Source organism: Panulirus ornatus, chromosome 24, assembly GCF_036320965.1.
Source record: "Panulirus ornatus isolate Po-2019 chromosome 24, ASM3632096v1, whole genome shotgun sequence".
NCBI classification, from domain to species: Eukaryota; Metazoa; Arthropoda; class Malacostraca; order Decapoda; family Palinuridae; genus Panulirus; species Panulirus ornatus.
In genome coordinates, this window is record NC_092247.1 from 10,328,999 (window position 1) to 10,348,985 (window position 19,987).

At 40.0% G+C, this 19,987-nt stretch overlaps 1 long non-coding RNA gene across 1 annotated transcript in view; it reads left to right on the forward strand.

The window, feature by feature from the left end:
- Positions 1–19,987, forward strand: part of LOC139757104 (uncharacterized) — a 324,993-nt gene that overhangs the window by 48,778 nt on the left and 256,228 nt on the right. The window contains exon 6 of the long non-coding RNA XR_011714503.1: positions 6,838–6,899. This is a non-coding gene — a long non-coding RNA (uncharacterized lncRNA). The remainder of the gene's footprint in view (positions 1–6,837; positions 6,900–19,987) is intronic.

The following is a 19,987-nucleotide window of genomic DNA, read 5'->3' on the forward strand; positions in this document are numbered from 1 at the left end:
GGTGAGATTATGTCCTACATATTAACGAAATGACAAAAATTATGTCTGATAATTGTTTAAGCAACAAGGTTAGGATTTCTGATAAACCTAAGATCATTAAACACGTGTGTATGCTGTTGGATTTCGTATCTTCATTGTTACAGTGAGGATAGCGGGTTAAATGCTGTCATTAAGGCTATAAGGAGAGCAGTTTATCAGATACTACTTTGTTGCTGGCAGTTCATCAGATATCATCATACACAGTGATATTATCACAGTCGCTATAAGAGCATTTACCGCCGCTCATTCTTATTTTCAATCTCTCAGTAATGATGCCACTGACGAATTCGTCCTGATTACTGTGTGACAAAATTTCAAAGAGAAAGAAGAAGAAAGAGATGACATTAATAAGACCAGCAGATAAGAAGAGAATGATAGTGCAGTACAAACCTTTCACTCCACTTGTGCGTGTGAATGTACATTGTATTTTCTGTCTGTCTGTCCGTCTCTATGTCTGTTTGTCTGTCTCTGTCTCTCTCTCTCTCTCTCTCTCTCTCTCTCTCTCTCTCTCTCTCTCTCTCTCTCTCTCTCTCTCTCTCTCTCTCTCTCTCTCTAATGATTCAACGTTGCAAAAGAAAAAAGGTCAGAATTTGATGAGATACATCCAAGAGCGCTGACCCAGAAGTCTTTTGTATCTCCAATCTCGTAAGTTTGAGGAGTAAGAGTGGAACGTAGACGGGTAATGAACTAGTAACTGAGTCCAGTTACAGGTCCGGACGAGTTAATCATGACGTGTGATGAGACAGTCAGACTGTCATCTCTTATGAACAAATAATTAGGTCTAGGAACGGACTCGAGCGAGTTTATTGACAAGTCGCGATTCTAATGAAACATTCAGGCTGTCTTCTCTTAGGAAGTTGGACACGAGTCAAAATGTCATCTTCATTCATTGTTTATGTGCACTGGTTATAAGACGCAGTGTCCGAAATACAGACCTCCACACACACACACACACACAGACACACACACACACACACACACACACACACACACACACATCTCAGAACTTACCGTTACGACAATGGCAAATTGTATAAGATGAAAAATTTCTCCTTTGTGGGAGATAAAAGCGGGTTGAAGTTTACCAGGAGAGTGGAGATAAGAAGCTCTGTGTACTGGCCCACTCACTCCCCCCCCCCCCCCCCCTCTCTCTCTCTCTCTCTCTCTCTCTCTCTCTCTCTCTCTCTCTCTCTCTCTCTCTCTCTCTCTCTCTCTCTCTCTCTCAACCTTTGGTGCTGGTCGGAGAGGAATGGTGGACCTGTGTAGCTGTCTCCCGTAAGGGGTATCACTAACTCTCAGAGTCATCAGGTCAGCTTGGGTTCTTCTTTAACTTCTCTTATCAACACCACTTATTATATTTTCTCTTACCCCAGAGAGGGAGAAAAGGAAAGAATTCACCGTCATTGTTTGTTGTAGGATATTTATTGATAATAGCTGTTTCATGACTGAGACAAAGCTGTATATATTTGATAAGTAACTATAACAAATTATTGCTTTGCTTTGAGACGTCATAAAACTGTACTGTGATTGTTATCTTTACGTTGCACCTATTTTACGAAAACTTAATTCATTTTGTGATTATTTGTTCATACTCTACGTGGAGGGAATTCTACACTCATGCAGTCCCATTTCGCGCGCGCGCGTGTGTGTGTCTGTGTGTGTGTGTGTGTGTGTGTGTGTGTGTGTGTGTGTGTGTGTGTGTGTGTTTGAGCTGCTTTGATTAATTTTTTAACTAATTGTTTCTTCTCTTGTAAGGTTTCAATTCTCAAGTTTGACATTAGAATTAGAGTGTAAGTTGTATCAGAATCAACCCATGAGCACGACGGCACTATCTTTAAACATGACCAAATTGTCCTTGAATACGACTCTATAGCACGACGGTGCGGCCCGTGAGCACGACAGGTTAAGTTTTGAGTACGACGACGGTACGACGTTTGGGTATACTGGCTTTGTCTTTGACCAAACCCTCACGGGTTTGGTCAAAGGCCACGCCATCTTACCCAGAGTTCGTACCGTCATGCTAAAGGGATCAAGGGCATATGAATGAAAAGTGAAAGCAAATCTGTGAAAAATGGTACCTAAAGTAATGACACTGCGATGGACTCAGTCTGAGGGAAGGAGAGGAAAAAGAGGAAGAGGGAAGGAGCGGAAATATTGGAATACTTATTGAGAAATAAAAGGTAAGATTCGAGAATATATGACAGACCAATTAGGATTACGAATGAGAGGGGACAGAGGGATGTGAGAAAAAATAATTAGAAATCTTTGGGATTTTACGACAAATAAAGATTTTTAGCACAGATAAAATTTTGCAAAACACAAGACATGCACCATGGCATGTCCTTAGTATCTCAGTGATAAGAAATTTTCCATTTATGATATGCGAGATATGCAAATGTTCAAATTACTAAGACGCAAAGAGGAAGACTCAGGAAGCATTGTAGATAACAAAAAAGCTGGTAAATGGAAAGATCCTTTACAAGTGCTGTTCTGTCGTATCATCGTTGCCGAGATAACGCAAGATAAATAGTTTTCGAAATGACTTTTCGTGACGGGAAAAAGTGAAATCTAGACAGAAAGATAGACAGTCGTACACACACACACACACACACACACACACACACACACACACACACACACACACACAGACACACACACACACACGCTTGGTTGTAATCAGGTTTCCTATTGTTCATCTTTCTTCCACACTGGGTAAGTTCGGGGCTGCTGACCTTACCATTTTCAGGTGTAATGTTTATCTTTCTCTACATTTTCTCAAGCAAAGTTTTCCAAGTTCAGTGAGCATATCGGTGCTGCATAATCTGTGTTATGTAACAATGCCATATATTGTGTTTCATTGTTTGTGTACTTGAGAAATTGAAAGATGAAGTTTAAGAAAAGATAAGTAAGACTGTTCAGTGCCTCTGTCTCCCACATCGCATTTTCTATTTCTTTTGTGAGTTCGTCAGTCACAGTTGCCTGACGTCTCCTGCACGGTAATGGAAATCATTCCTCCTGGCTTTATGGGGTGAACAAATGTGCTGTTATCTACACACATGGAACAATTAGATCACGTCATAATGTTCACTGGAAGAAATGTAAAGATAACATGAGATAATGTGTGGAGTATTGGCTCAGGGTCGAGGAGCACTTTAGTAATTCCCAGGTTAAACATTCCTGACTCTGGGAATCTGATTACAAGATCTGGAACTGTCAAATGTTACACCCGAATGCTGCTTTATCCCAGGGAAAGATTTTTTTTTATCTTATAAAGCGTCCCCTTAGAAATGTTGAGTTGTTCATAACAATAGCATATATAAGATGGGTGATCAGTTAGCGTCAGTTAAGGAAAGTAACTGAGTAATTCAATATTGTTTTGAATAGACATATAACTTGTGACGTAAGTAGACATGAAGACTGTGTACTTTTCTAATCGTTATAAACATAACCGCTTTGAATGTTAATGTATGATGTACAGAGACTAGTATTCAAACTAACAGTATCTCTTCCCTTTCATTGCATTCACCGCAAACTTGAAGGGGATCCGGTTTCTCTTTCTCTTTATCAAGACAGTAGATATGGCTAGTATCTATCTATCTATCTACTTATCTATACATACATATCTATCTAACTCTATATGTGTATTCTTGCATCAGTCCACCAGTACCCTCGCACCTCGATATCAGGACTCGTACCAGCTTCCCCACACTTCCTCTACATCTCGTACACAGCCAAGAAAATGTTCAGCATGTGATAGTCTGCAGGAACCATCATCACCAGAACCATATTGATGGGCTGAAATATATTGACATGTTTCAAAATGTTCGTCTCTGTATAAGTAGACAAATATAGTTATTATCTAGCAATAGACTTAACGTTCTAGATTTGTTCACAATTATTGATTAAGAGAGTTACTATTTTCAAGCCTTTCCAACAGTCCAACATTTGAAGTCAATTTTAGCTCCGAATTCACTCCATTTTCTCCTTTTTTCCCCTCTGTTGAACAGACTACTTCCATTCTCTATCAGCCAACCATTTTTTCCCTCCTTGAAACCCGACCTTTCCCGCACCAGTTGAAGCTTTTTCTGAGAGATGGTAAAAAAGGCCTTATGTAGAGCTAATCAATGTTTTATTTGTTGCTGGTCTTATTGACGTAACACTTTCCATTTGCCTTGACTCCTTTTTACATCGTGTCGATACTTACTCAAATGTAGCTTTACTCTGTTTTTCTGCGGTAAGCGCTACTGGATAGCATTGCCACAAGGCGAAATCTCGTGTTAAATAATCGTAGCTCTCTCTCTCTCTCTCTCCCTCTCTCTCTCTCTCTCTCTCTCTCTCTCTCTCTCTCTCTCTCTCTCTCTCTCCTTGGCTCTACTTTTCCCTCCCTTCCCCCAGCCCACAGACGGCCCCGGCCCCTGTCCTCCCCTGGCATTGATCAGTCTGGTGGTAGGGAAGGGAGGTGGGTGGGAGGGGAAGGGAGGAGGTACAGGGAGGAGGGAGGTCATAAGAGGGATAGGCTTTCGTTGGTGGGAAGGAGGGAGGCAGGGAGGAGGGATATGTAGGCCTACAAAGTTGTTGCTTGAGAGAAATATATAGAAATATTTCCTTTTCGTCTTTAAGGATATTTAAAGAAATCTACCACATTCTAATTCTATTTCCGACTCATATCCGAAGACTTAGACAAAGTTCTACATGTCTTGTTCTTCCTCTCTTCCTTCATAATTGCGACTCTTCTTGTCTTGAGAGCAGGCTGGAGCAGGGGTGCCAAGATGGAGGTTGGGTGAGGGAGTCATTATTCAAGCTGCCCACTTACAGCCACCATTACCAAGAGGTGAGAATCAATCCTTTATATAGAGGGAGGAGTTTCCTGATCAGAGAGTTCTCCTGTTTCTTGAGGGAAGGCGTTTCTCCGTCTGTTTGTTCATGGTGGTCATCTTTCTGGTCAGTCTCCGCCAGCTGCCTTGGGAATACGACTCTACTGGTGTTGGTTAACTTGAAATAACGCGTCACCAGCTTACACTGTTACATCAGTAACTTATATAAAGAAGAATAAAGACACGACCGCTTACTTACTCATATTTTCTTGTCGACCGACATTTATGCATTTAGAGGCAGACCTAGTGTTATGTGCGCACATTTCCATGCGGTCTTTTGATTATATAAATTTCTTATTTTGATTATTACTGGAGAAGGGAAAACATAGAAAACTAAGATATTCGTAAAGAATCTGTGTGTTGAAGAGGAATGAACTAGAGTGACATGCCGACAAGGAATGCCATAAAACGTAGATTGTGACTATGCGATCAAAAAACTAAGTGACACATTATAGTATAGTACGTCATTATTGGTTAATGATTACATCAGTCATATGTAGGTTAACACAAGCGTTCATTTCAGTGGCCGTGTGATATAACTACTGCATGATATGAATGTTGCATGATACTGGGTCCTTGACATTTTACCACTGCATGACACAAATGGTGCCTGACATTTTGCTACTGTATGACAAAATATTGTTAAACAGACCTAATGCATAACGCAAAATATTTTTGACACATTAAATGCATGACACAAAATATTGCAAAATGCATTTGATGAGTAACTAAAAAAATATTTCAAGGCAAAGTGCGTGATGAGGAATATTCTAACAGACATCTACTGCATGACAAGCTTATCACTTGAGGAATATATATTTTATGACACGGTGTTTGCGTGGCAGAGATACTACACGACATAATGTTCCATCATAAGAATGAAAAGAAAAACGCTTCATGATCTAGACACATGGCTTGATGTATTCATGTTATAACATATGCTATTTCACTATACAGTATAACTTTTGCATGATGAATAGTAAAGGAATATCTTCGTGACATGATTAATTTTTGGCATAGTTTGTGGAAGATTCTCTTAGTGGTGTTTCGTGTAACTACTCTTTCTGTCGTAATGGTCAACACTTGACTTAAAGGATGGTGTGGAAACACGAAGAACAATACAGTGCTTTATCTGCTGGCACGTACAGAGGTAAATGTACTTCTGCAGGTGGTACAGGATAACAAGTGAGCTGAGGTTAGGTGAGACGATGCAGGCAGGTGTGGCACATGTTCCGTGACGCTGATGCAGGAGCAGGTGTGGCAGGTGTTCCGTAAGAAAGGTGCGTCGATGCCTGAGTTCTTTGATGTAGCTTCAGAGGAAGTTGCGTGCAGCAGCAGAAGTGAGGAGCTGCTGAGGTCTCATGGATTGCGTACTGGTGTGGTAGAAGGGAGGCAGTATGGTGAGGTTCTGTAGATCGGAAGGTGTGCGGCAGAGATCGGGGTTGTGTTTGTCCTAAAGCGGTAAAGGATGCCGTCGGAACTGCTGCAGAAGACGGGCGCTGACGATGTCTCACGAGGATCCTGTCAGAGACAGCTGTGAGAGATGAGGCGCCCCAGAGCACTGCCTTAGCTTCACAGAGTCAGTTGATCGACAGACCGCTTCAGTACTTGACACATGGAAAAGGAAAGAGTTCGACCTTTCATTGGAGCCTGGGTGGGTCAGCTCACGCCAGCGTGTCACTTGTATGGGTGGGGCAGCCAGGGTCAGTGTCGAGGGAGTAGGATTTCATCATGGTGACGCCCACGGCGTAGCAGACAAAGCTGAGCCCATGTACTACTGTGCGCTAGAGACGTAGATGATGCGAACATTAATTTAATGACAGTATTTAATGACATTAATTGTGCTAGGAAATAATTGAATGATGACTTACTTCATGACGGGATTACTGTAAGACGTAAGTAATGTTTGGATTACTCTCCTTAGGATGAAGTTATGATCCTTGAACACGGCAGTACGACCCTTGGGCCCGACGGCACGACCTTTAGGTATGTTGTTTTGTTTTTTGATTTAATTCAAAATACAAGTTTTCCTCATGATCCCTTTACCGTACTCTCTTTCTCTCTTTCTCTCTCTCTCTCTCTCTCTCTCTCTCTCTCTCTCTCTCTCTCTCTCTCTATGTATATATATATATATATAAGATTCAGTCACTTGTTTACCAAATGGCGTCTTTGCTATGTCTCTTCGTTGTATATCAACTGACATATTTCTCTTTTGTGTCTCTCCTGATGATGTGATTATTACACGAAAGTGCACTTGGGAACTTATCGTGTTTCATTTTCCCCGTGGACTCATAGGAATATATGTGTATATATATATATATATATATATATATATATATATATATATATATATATATATATATATGACATAACTTTATCCTCCGCTGCCAGGAAACAATTTCAGTGTGTACTTACCTCCTCGTCTCTATACATTCATCTCCACCGCACGTTACTGGTCGCGCCGCAGAGTTGGTTGTTCCCCTCTCTCACACTTAACCCTTTCGACCTCACCCCTTTCCCCTCCCTCTCTCTTCTCCCCCCTCCTTTCATATTTACCCTCTGCTCCCCTCGGCGGCCGTGGTAGGCCTAGGAAGTCACAAATCCCAAATTTCCTTCATTTTGTACTACTTGGTTTCCTGTCGATTTCCTCCACGCTATTCATTTTTTTCCTCGTTTATTACGTTACAAATTCACACCATCGGAAGTATTCACAGTGGATGTTGGATCACCGGGTTTATTTTAGGGTGCACTAGGAGGGATGTGGCGTGTGTGGTTGCTGGAGACGGATCGCCAGCCACAAATGCACTTGGCGGTATCTGGCAACAGATTCCAGCCCCTTCCCCCCCGCACCCAGTCCTCTGGGAGGTTCAGGAGCTTTTCAATATTCAACGGTCGAGTTTTCACAATGGCGTCGCTCAAGCCAGGACATTTTATAGCGGCTTCCATGGATGGTAGTGTCAGTGTCGAATTCTTGAACATGGAGCTCCACACCAACTGAATTTTCTCCTCCTGGAGTTCTTCATAAATTGAAGTTTCTCTTTGCTTCTTCTTGTCTGGGCTGAGAGATAATCAATCTTGTAGTATTAGTGTTTCTTTGGCACGTTTACTCAGTAAAGAGAACTTTTGAGGTTGGGTTTGGAGCTATAAACGATGACACGAACTTTAAATGTTTGTATGATGAAAAATATGATATATGTAGGCCATGACAGTGTGTCATCCGTACCACAAAGAACGTTATTTCTCTAGAACTGAACGAAGTCAGAAACTTAGGAGCATTATCAAACATCGCCCACCCAAGAGAGTTAGGCCTATGGTCAATGCATCTTGTCAGTTCCAGAGAAGCTCACATGAACTTGTTCGCTGGAACTCTAAGTAAAATGATCGCTAGCCTTTCTAGTCACTATGTATTTATGGTAAGAAGGTAAATGATAATATATGGGCTGCATACAATCCTTTCACAATGGAAAAACAGAAGGATGTCTGTGAGGGTAGTGTAATGATAGATTTTACATCATATCAATGTTTTCCTTAAATCATTTCCTTTCTAGATACTGTTCCAATCTAGTTATTTTTATCGATCTTCATTTTCTTCTCTAATTTCTTAATTCTAAAACTATGTATTTTAAGAAGCGAGAATAGCAGAGAAAGTTTTAGCCTTGCCATATTTATGTGTTAATTCCAACAGTAAACATTGGGTTATGAAGCCCGTAGAGTTGAGAGCATGAGTGAATTACATGTGTTGAGGGTGGGGATGGAGAGAGAGAAAGTCTTCATTTAACCCAAGTAGATAATTTATAATCATCATGATTATATATACCACTAAATGTAAGTCTGTTGTTTATGGATGAAATGAAAAGGATATGAGATGTAACGCGATTGTATGTGTAGATCAAAAGATGATAGCCAGAATTGAGATAGAAGAGGGAGAGATAAACAAAGAATAACTTATTAAGAAACCTACTGAATGAAAAATATTGGAAGAAAAATCAAATGAATGAGCATCAGGAGTTAACCCTCGAGCAAAATCCTCGCTCTTGTCTTTCCTTTGCTTCTGCTCTTACAAAGTGATGATGCAGGAGGGGAGGATTTCAGCTTACTCTTCCCACTTCTCTCATGTCTGTTGGTGGCTTTCTGTGGCACGCAGGAGACACCTGGGTAGTATTGTGTCCTTTGTCCTCAGGGGTGAAACAAGTATATATATATATATATATATATATATATATATATATATATATATATATATATATATATATATATATATATATATATATATATCTTTATTTCAAACTATTCGCCATTTCCCGCGTTAGCAAGGTAGCGTTAAGAACAAAGGACTGAGCCTCTGAGGGAATATCCTCACCTGGCCCCCTTCTCTGTTCCTTCTTTTGGAAAATTAAAAAAAACACAAGAGGGGAGGATTTCCAGCCCCCCGCTCCCTCACCTTTTAGTCGCCTTCTACGACACGCAGGGAATGCGTGGGAAGTATTCTTTCTCCCCTATCCAAAGGGATAATATATATATATATATATATATATATATATATATATATATATATATATATATATATATATATATATATATATATATATATATGTGTGTGTGTGTGTGTGTGTGTGTGTGTGTGTGTGTGCGTGTGTGCGTGTGTATGTGTACACACTAAGAGTGAAGGATTTCAACTGGAAATAACTGTGAGAAGGAGCAAAAGAGGGAAGGTAGAGAGAGAGAGAGAGAGAGAGAGAGAGAGAGAGAGAGAGAGAGAGAGAGAGAGAGACTCTAACAGGGTTTCCCCCTCACTCACTGCTCCCACCTTCTACATGGAATTTCCGATGAAGTTGAGGAGTTTTTATCTCTTCATTGATTTTAAAGCGGGCCTGAAATTTTGGCCAATCTTGTTGTGACGGGCCACAACCTGGGAAAAATGTGCGGGAGACGAGATTCTTGGAAGATGATGTCAGAATAAGTTGCTCTTGCTGGAGCCCATAGATGTTGCTAGCTTTCGTCCAGCTTCTCTTGAAGAAAACGGAAAATGGGGTAACATTTTATTTATTTTTTTTACAAAAAGTTTGATATTTTCTAAAGGATTTGTTGTACTTGTTTCATTGAGGGTTTGCTACAATGTTTTTATATTGTTTATAAAGATTTTCTGCCACTAAGGTAGATCGTATTTGTTTTTCAGCTCCTTGAGCAGGACAGTAGAACCCTCAGGTATGCTGGCCTGGTCTTGGCTGTTAACCCTTGCTCTCAGACCAAGTGTTAAGCCATCAAACCCAAGCGTCGTATTGTTGTGCTCAAGAGGTTAACGTCAAGTAGTAGCTGTTATAGTTTATCCTCATAAGACATGAGTGTAGTTGAGCATCTTAGGTGAGTCTGGTGGACTGTATATTTCGGCTTCAGTTAATTCGACTGTGAGAGTCATTAAGGCCGTCCTCGTCAAGTTATAACCACCAATATAAGAATCCGGTGGGAAGTTCTCAGCTCAGTTGGCCCATTGAGGCCAATTAGGTCTCCAGTGCTAGAAACAAAATGTGATAGATGTTGCTTAATGACAAGCTATTGATTTACTCTGTAGCGGGGTTGTGAGAGGTAAACGACAGTGTAAAGATTGAGTAAATGAGGACCATGTCGTTAGCGGTCACCCAGACGTTTTATTGATTGACTTATAAAAGGTCAGGAAACCTTGACAAGTCGCTACTTCAGCGAGAAAGAACCAGAATCCTGCACGAATTGTTCCCTGCTCAGTTAAGTCATCAGACATGTCCTTGCTACTTGTGGGGCTTCTGGCGGGCGCTTTGTGCCGTATTCCTTCCCCAGCGGGATGGGTTACTGTTCAGGAGCGAAGTGGGATGTGTTGTTCCATCTGGGATATTCTTGTTTGGCAAGGGTGCTACTGGTACACGTATATTGTCATACTGTTCCGTGTGGTGTAATACTGGAACAAAAGGTATGTTTCTGCCTGTAGCATTAGGTTAGGTGTATTACTGTTGCATCTTGAGTTGTTACTGTTCCGTATGATTAGTAGTGTTCCAGTCTAGTTCCCAGTTGACATAGTAACGCATCAGTAGTGCTAATGTTCCTTCAGGAAGATTGTTTAATGTGTAGGATCTAATCATACTGGATTTTCAAGTCAGTGTTTCTTATGAGTTATTACAGTTCCGTGGTGATGGAGAGTGGATGTTGCGCTCCTTGTTTGATATGTTTTTATGTGACGCATGTTACTCGTGTGAGTGATGCTTTGCTCTTGCTTCCTGTATGTGACGTTACTGATGGATTTGAAGAGCTAATTTTACGTGTGTTGTTACTCTTTTTCTGTTTTGTGCTTTACATCTCTACTGCAGTGTTACTATTTACTCGTCTAACATTATTGTTACAAATATGATGTTGTTCCTCATGTGCCGGCTCTGCTACATGAGTAGTACAATTATCCCTGTCCGCTCCCACAATGATTTACATTTCATTCGTTCATTTCACTTCGCTTTCATATCACCAAGATAATAAAATTATCTTGTCAATCTTTTCTACAATATTCGCCTATGTCTGTCATCAGAGGGAGAGCCTTTGACATATCATCTAAGCACAAACGGACAGAATCTTCTCGTATTTTTGTGTATAATCAAAATTCACCTGCAATGCAGTTAAGTAATTTGTAAGTAATTCTTTTAGAGTTCTTTGTATTAAACGTCGATATATTTGTTTTTTCCCTTGTGAGTCATTATGAATAATGGCATTGGTATATACCCAACGATAAAAACTTTCAAAGGTTTTACAAGTACTTTGAAAGCAGCTAAAGCTTTAGTATTTATTCATCTCAAATTCCCTCACGCAAGTTATGCTGACAGAAAGCAGTAGAATCTTACTGACGACTAAACTCAAACGTATCTTTATGAACGTTTATACATTTTCCTGAGGCTAAAGATTCGGTGCTGGACACGCGAGTCAATGCTTAAGTTTTTAGGATGATTATAAAGTTTTAGAAGTGGACACAGACATGTGATGCATCGAGATTTTACAAAGAAAGTCATGTGGAAAATCTGCGTGTCTCTTATTTAATGACGGTGTTATGATGCGAGGTTTACAATTCTTACTCAATATATCAAACCTGTTTGCACGACACGGCGACCACTGAGCACGAAGTGTTAAGCACGACGGTGCGACATTCGTGCATTGGGTTACACATCTCTTGGATATGATGACCTACCCTTTGACATGACCCACGTAGGCCATCACACCTTAGGGTTGTACCGTCTTGCTCGAGAGGAAGATTATGCGCCCTCTGTGTGACGTACTAAAATACAGTTTTTCCCTAATTTTATGTTTATAGATTAAATGCAAATTGCATTTATAAAGCTAATTAATGGTATCCGGTGTAGCATATGTGACATACTCACCTATCTGTTTCTTTGTTTACAAATCGTTTCGTAGGAAACATATAAACGAGATATTGTGGACAAGATGGCATGTTTTGTTCTTACAAATGGTGCGGTTTTTAACTATAGCATAGCCTTCTGTAACTCTGGAAATGCTTCTCTTTTTGTTATGGAGCATCTGAACCTCTGTGGTGTAGCGGTTTGTGTTCCCAACCTCGACCAATTGAAGTCGCTCAGAATCGAGCAGTCGGTCCACAGTCACCACAGCTGTTCATCCACTCCTAGGGTTTTGTCGATAGATGTGGTACCTGGCTCAGGCTAGGTTATGTATATAGCATTGATGAGATGGCTCTGATTAGGGCTTCAGTTTCCCCTGCCAGTTGAGCTAACATAAACGAAAAAAAATGAACTTAAAGGATTTCCAGCAGCCCTCCATCATGTCTTCCAACGAAGATCTCTCCTGGGTTTCCAGGCGATTCCAGTTCGCCCCAAATCCGTCTATTCAAACCTTTACCCACTTAGAACTCTGGAAACTTCCAACTTATTTCATCAGATCCCAAAAGTACCAGTACTATTATAACATTTGTTTAAACACTACTAGCATCACATGTAGTATAACACCACCATCATCACAACATGTAGTATAACACCACCATCATCATAACATACATCAATAACACCATATCAACCCAGTCATAACCACCACCACCATCACATATATAGAAGCCAACTTTACTACCACAGCAAGCATAACAACCGGCGCCACCATAACAACATGTGCTTTAATTTGCAATTAATTTCAAGATCAGCTAACCTAAAATTGCCCCCATCATGAATGCCATTATTATTACCACTATCACCCATACCACTGCCAATATTGCCACACAATGAACTCACCCACTCCCGCCCACCACCACACCCTGCAGGGAGCCCTCTCCCACACAGCACAACACCACACCTACCACAGTTCCTCACCCGTGCCACCACTGACAGCAGCAATACCATAAACAACATCTCCACATCGGCCAAATATTTGAGCAATATTTTCCCCTCTTGGACGAAGTAGGGTGGAGCCTTCACAAATATCCACAAGTTATCGCCTCTATTTTGCATAATAAGAGACGGAGTCTTGCATAGAGGGTGGGTCGTGACCTTTACCCCCTCAAACCACTGGGGATGGGGGACTGCGTACAATTTCTGGGGGTGTCTTGATGACCTCCCCCTGCCTATGAACCACTGGGTGGGGGCTAAATACAGTCTCTAGGGAGCATCATTAAGGTTTTATGAGGTATGTCTTGCACGTTCCAATTCTCTGTATTTTTTTCTTCATTTAGGTTTGTCATAAGGTTTGGTACATTTCCCCATTCTCTTCTGTACATTATACCTGTCTCTTGTTATGATCATAACTCACTATGGTAATTTTATGAGTAATAATGCTCTCATTTTCTCATGGTTTCTTCGACTGTGTTTCTTTCATTTGTTTGCATGACCATTGTGGTATCTATGACGTTGGCTGTTTCATGACCAACAAACATGTCATCTCGAAACGTGTCATATACGTAAGTACATCATAAACAATTTATATCTTACACAGAACAGAACAGGAAAGTTCTTAATAGATCGCTGATTGATGTTACCGTAATCCACCTCAGCTTTTAAAAGGTCATTGCAGGAACTAACTTGGGACAATACTAATAAAAAAGCATATATATATATATATATATATATATATATATATATATATATATATATATATATATATATATATAATAGTCTAGAACAAGAGGGCAGAATTGGAGGTTAGGTAAGAGAAGTGTACGCTGGGTTCAGGCCAAGAGGAAGTGGATGCGGCTACCGTTGGGGAGGAAAAGGAAAAAAAGCATGAGAAAAGAAATGGGTGAGGAGGAGGAGGAGGAGGAGCCCACGAACGTAGCATTTCCTTCTTTTATGAACAAGTGGTTGATAGTTGTAACGTATGTGTAGAAGCTGCCAACACCACCATGACCAACAATACTCTCGTCACCAGCATCACCACCGCCACTACTTCCTCAGTAATACACACAACCACCACCACCACCTACAACAACAACAACAGCAACACCTTTACACACACACACATCCCCGCCGTGAACACTTCACCAACACCATCACATGTGCTCTCCCATCAGACTTCTATCACCACCATCACTATACCCCGCCACACACACACACACACACACACACACACACACACACACACACACACACACACACACACACACACACCGGCAGATAACGGGTTGATAGCCGTCATTGTAGCAAACTGATACATATTTCACGGTCGTTGTGGTGTGTGAGGAGAGCATCTCCCGAGCACACCACCTCCTCCAGACCCCGTGGGAGCGGCCCACTCTCCACCCTCCGCTCCTCCTGCACCAGAATATGCTTAAGATGTCCGCCCGTGTTTTGTTTATATTGTTGTGGGCGTGAACGATGAATAATGAATGGAAATTCCCAGAAATGTGAGGATGAATGACCAGCTGTTGTCAGGATATGGAGGGGATCCTTGGCCCGCCTCGCACATAAAAATGACTACCGTCTTTTTTCCTCAAGGTTGTATATATTTTTTTTTCCAGTGCCTCGGACCCAAAACGCTTGGTAAAAAAATTACGGAAAATAAGGTTACCATGTGCATATAATTCTCCTGGTGATGTACAGCTGGTTTATGAAGGAGTTAAGCCATGAGGGAAACATTGTGAGAAAAGCTTCCCTTCATTAGTCTGTTAATAATCTAATCTCTAAGATTCCAAAATTTGAAAATCAATAGATAAAGTCACTATAATCTTCCAGTTTTGAAAGTGAAAAGAATAAGAATAAGCAAGCCAAAACGCATTCGGACACACACACACACACACACACACACACACACACACACATGTATATATATATATATATATATATATATGTATATATTTCTTTCTTTTTTTCTTCTTTTTTTCTCGTTCATGCACCACAGTCGAGACTACTGTATCTTCAGACGCGCCCATCTTTATCCTAACACAACTTCTTAATGCTCTCAGGACCATTGCCTCTTTTCCCATCATGTGGCTTACTTCAGCACCCATAGTGCCATCCTCTGTCACGTCCAGTGACATGTCCTTTCCGCTTAAGCTTATGATCATGATACGTACGAATACACATTCTTGTGTGTTGTGATTACTCCTGAAACCTTCAACAGTCATGGACCCCACAGACTCATGTGTGGAGCTGTGTATTGTGACAGGTACACGTCTGGCGAAAATGGTGTATATATTCGTGTATCGTCGAACCCAGTAGGTTCGAACCTCTTCCCAGCTAGCCAGCCGTTCGCGCCTCGCCATGTATCGCAGTTTATCGCGCTCAGCGATAGTCTCCTGATACATCAAGCTCATGGATGCAAAAAGAAAAAAAGGAAATATTGGAAAAACATTCAAGGGCGAAAAAACTCGAAATGTCCCAATATATATGGGAGATCCATCAGGATAAAATGGTTTTAGGTTTTTCCTTCCTGTTTCTGTGCTTTATATCGCCAGATCGGGCACGAATCTATCTAGATATAGCTAGTAGAATGGTAGGGCTTTCTCTAGATTTATGCTTGGTTATGTTGAGTTTGGTTGTGATGATTTTGTTTACTCAGTATATATATATATATATATATATATATATATATATATATATATATATATATATATATATATATATATTCCCTGGGGATAGGGGAGAAAGAATACTTCCCACGTATTCCCTGCGTGTCGTAGAAGGCGATTAAAAGGGAAGGGAGCGGGGGGCTGGAAATCCTCCCCTCTCGTTTTTTTTTTTTTTTTTTCTTTTAATTTTCCAAAAGAAGGAACAGAGAAGAGGTCCAAGTGAGGATATTCCCTCAAAGGCCCAGTCCTCTGTTCTTAACGCTACCTCGCTATCGCGGGAAATAGCGAATAGTATGAAAAAAAAAAAAAAAAAAAAAAATATATATATATATATATATATATATATATATATATATATATATATATATATATATAAAACAAGAAGTACACAAGGAGCGAGTGATATGAGATGCAGGTAACCCTCAAGGAAACGGGAACTACGAAATGCCAAGCGAACGTTATCGTATAATTACATTTGTATTCAGTCCTGACGATGTAATTACACTAAAGCTTTTGATGTTTTGTATTTTCCGATTCCTTGGGGCAAAGAACATCAGATCATCTATTTCTTTTCTTGATTTTGCCAAATTTCAACAGAGATTTCATTAGAATATTATGCATTTCATACATTCAATCATTTATGTGTATGGTGCTGTTAACTTTGATAAGAGAGGATTCACAAAAAAACTTATCTATAAGTGACACACAAGGGTAATCAATTATTGACTTCCTCATTTCATTAAATGTGAATAATTTTGTATACGTTTGAATATTGCGTTTAATTCCAAAGTTGTCCATACAAAACATTTATGCTGTTAAATCTTTTCTATGCCGAGTGTATGTGACTTACCACAATAAATGTAAGTGTAAGTGGAGGAAAGAGGGAGTATAGGGAAATAAAACTGGAGATGGAAGTATGGTGAAAAACGTTTTGAGCGATTGGGGGCCTGAACATGCAGGAGGGTGAGAGGTGTGCACGGGATAAGTAAATTGGAACAGTGTGGTATACAAGGATTGACGTGCTATCACTGGACTGAATCAGGGCATGTGACACGACCACGGTAAACCATGGAAAGGTCTGTGGGGCCTGGTTGTGGATAGGCAGCTGTGGTTTTGGTACATAACACATCACAACTAGAAATGGATGTGAGCGGATGCGGCATTTCTTCGTCTGTTCATGGCACTCCGCTAACGAGGAAAATGACAATGAAGTATATGTATATATGTATATATATATATATATATATATATATATATATATATATATATATATATATATATATATATATATATATATTTTTTTTTTTTTTTCTTTCTTTTAAACTATTCGCCATTTCCCGCGTTAGCGAGGTAGCGTTAAGAACAGAGGACTGGGCCTTTTTTGGAATATCCTCACCTGGCCCCCTCTGTTCCTTCTTTTGGAAAATTAAAAAAAAAAAAAAACGAGAGGGGAGGATTTCCAACCCCCCGCTCCCTCCCCTTTTAGTCGCCTTCTACGACACGTAGGTTATACGTGGGAAGTATTCTTATATGTATATATATATATATATATATATATATATATATATATATATATATATATATATTTTGTATTTTATGTATACATCTAATATGTTTTATATTTCATATATATATTCTATATATATATATATATATATATATATATATATATATATATATATATATATATATACGAAAAGTATGTATTCACGTATATGTATACACATATACACCACCGGTAAACATTTGTAAATTTCCCGTTCACTTATATATTCACGAACGTGAGGCGGCCTTGGCGGCCGATATATCATGCAACAACATTCCCCTCTCCACCACTTCCTCCATAATATTTAAGTTCCTCTCCCAAAAGTATCCGCAACAAAAAACGGCGGTCATAAATTCGTGGAAACCTCCGCTGTCTGATGGAACTGCAGCAACCCTCCCGACTTCTCCGCACTCGGCCAGAAACCTACTCGATTTTCAGAATTCTTAAGGATCCAACTCACTTTTCATAAGTCGGGTAACTGCCAATGCTGATGTATCTTCCTGGCCGGGAATATAAATTCACATCGAAGAAGTCTGCTGGGAGGGGAAACACATCTTCTGCTCAGCTTCTTGTCTTCTTGGTATGCAAATTAGGATGGAAATCTAAATAATATTGAGGATATTGGACAGCATAGCTCGACAGGCAGCCTAATACAATCCTACTTAATTTACATATGAACCACCAACTTGTGAATCCTAATGTTGGATGTGAGGGGCAGGAGACATGGAAACATACCATCTTTTCCATGTTTATTTTGTTTGTTCACCTCTGGTTTTGTATATATATATATATATATATACATATATATATATATATATATATATATATATATATATATATATATATATATATATATATATATCCTTTTTTTTCTTTCTTTTCTTACACACGTGTGTGTTTGCTGTTTCCTGCTCGAGCGAGGTAGCGTTACAGTGAAGATCCACACTTCTCTGTTTCTTCTTGTGGAAGAGTAAAAACTGGAGGGCTCTCGTTCAGACTTCAGCATGTCGACATTCAGTGATTCAGTCTAGTGATTCTTGAAGCTTTTGGAAACTTCATCCAAGTCGTTAGTTACCTGTGGCGGGTGCAATTACCTGTTGCTTATGTGTGATCACTTATTTATGCTCTATGAGGGAGGGGGGGATCTGCACTTGCAAGCACTCATCTCTAACTTTCTCTCATTTTATACAACTTTTTAAATGACTGTATGTTGTCTACTCTTACTATCTCATAACTCGTGTGTGTGTGTGTGTGTGTGTGTGTGTGTGTGTGTGTGTGATAAGTGCATGTCTGAGCAGGTGAGTGCGGTTAGAAGACGATTTTGCATGTACGTCCGTCCCACTTCCTTTCCCTAACGCCGTCCATATTTACGATTACGAAAGTGTCATAGAAACAAGAATAAGAGTCGCGTATGCCATGAAGAGTCGTGCCCTTAATTGTAAACTGAGAGGATCAGACACTAGGGTTTTATACTCCGATATACTGTCGCAGTGCAGGTGCTGGGCAGTCGGCGAAGAGGCGCCTGCTGCCAGTGCACAGGTTAAAAGTATCGTACGCCTCCAAGGGAGAGAAGGGACTGCATCACTAATACAGATTGTTGTAGAACCTTCATTTTGTTTACGATGTACTCTAAAAAGTGCTGAGAGTAACGCCACTGGACGTTTGGCAGACAAATAATTCTTCGACTGAGAACTCCTGACAGATCTTAGAGCGTTTATCTTTTTCTTTGTCACTTTACAAATCAAATTCATGGTCGGCAAGTTTATTTTTCTCTAAACTGAAGGAAACCAATATAACTCCATTTCTTCAAAAAGCCTCACACATCCTCATAACACAAAATAACAATCAAATCAATCTAATATCCTGCTTTTATTGATATAAAACGTGAAGTGTTGCGAGCCAAGGATATTGTTCTAAATATTGGAAACCATGAAGAGTCCTTTTCCATTTATTGTAGTTTTCTGTCAGTTGGAGGAGATTCTCGGAGGCTTTGTTGGCATTGTGTGATCTAATTAGATATTCTTCCCTAATATATGCCCTCTGGGCCCTTAGCTTAGATACATAGTGAGAAACAGCTTTCTGGTGATGCCTAACGAAATAGAAAATTCATCGAGTACATTTCGTGTGTGTGTATTATGATACATGATATCGGAGAAATTAATTAAACTTTAGCTCCTGAAGGTAGCTGGTACTTCCTTATTATAACCTGAGGACTGGCATTGCCTCTACCTCAGGTTGTGGTTATGGACGCACCTTAACAAAGTCAGGTTCGTCACGTCCACGTCCTCGGCAAGTGTCAAAAGCCGCCATTTAAGGATTCCGAAAGCTTTTAAATCCCATTATCTTATTGAAGTCTAGCCCGCTAGGGCTTCCCAGTCACCTGCTTACGGGAAATTCAATTGTCAGGTGAAAGTTTCATTATATTTCATATAAATGAACTTGTTCCACTTAAAACTAAGAAAAAAAAAATGGATACTGATCTTTAATGAGGACCCAATT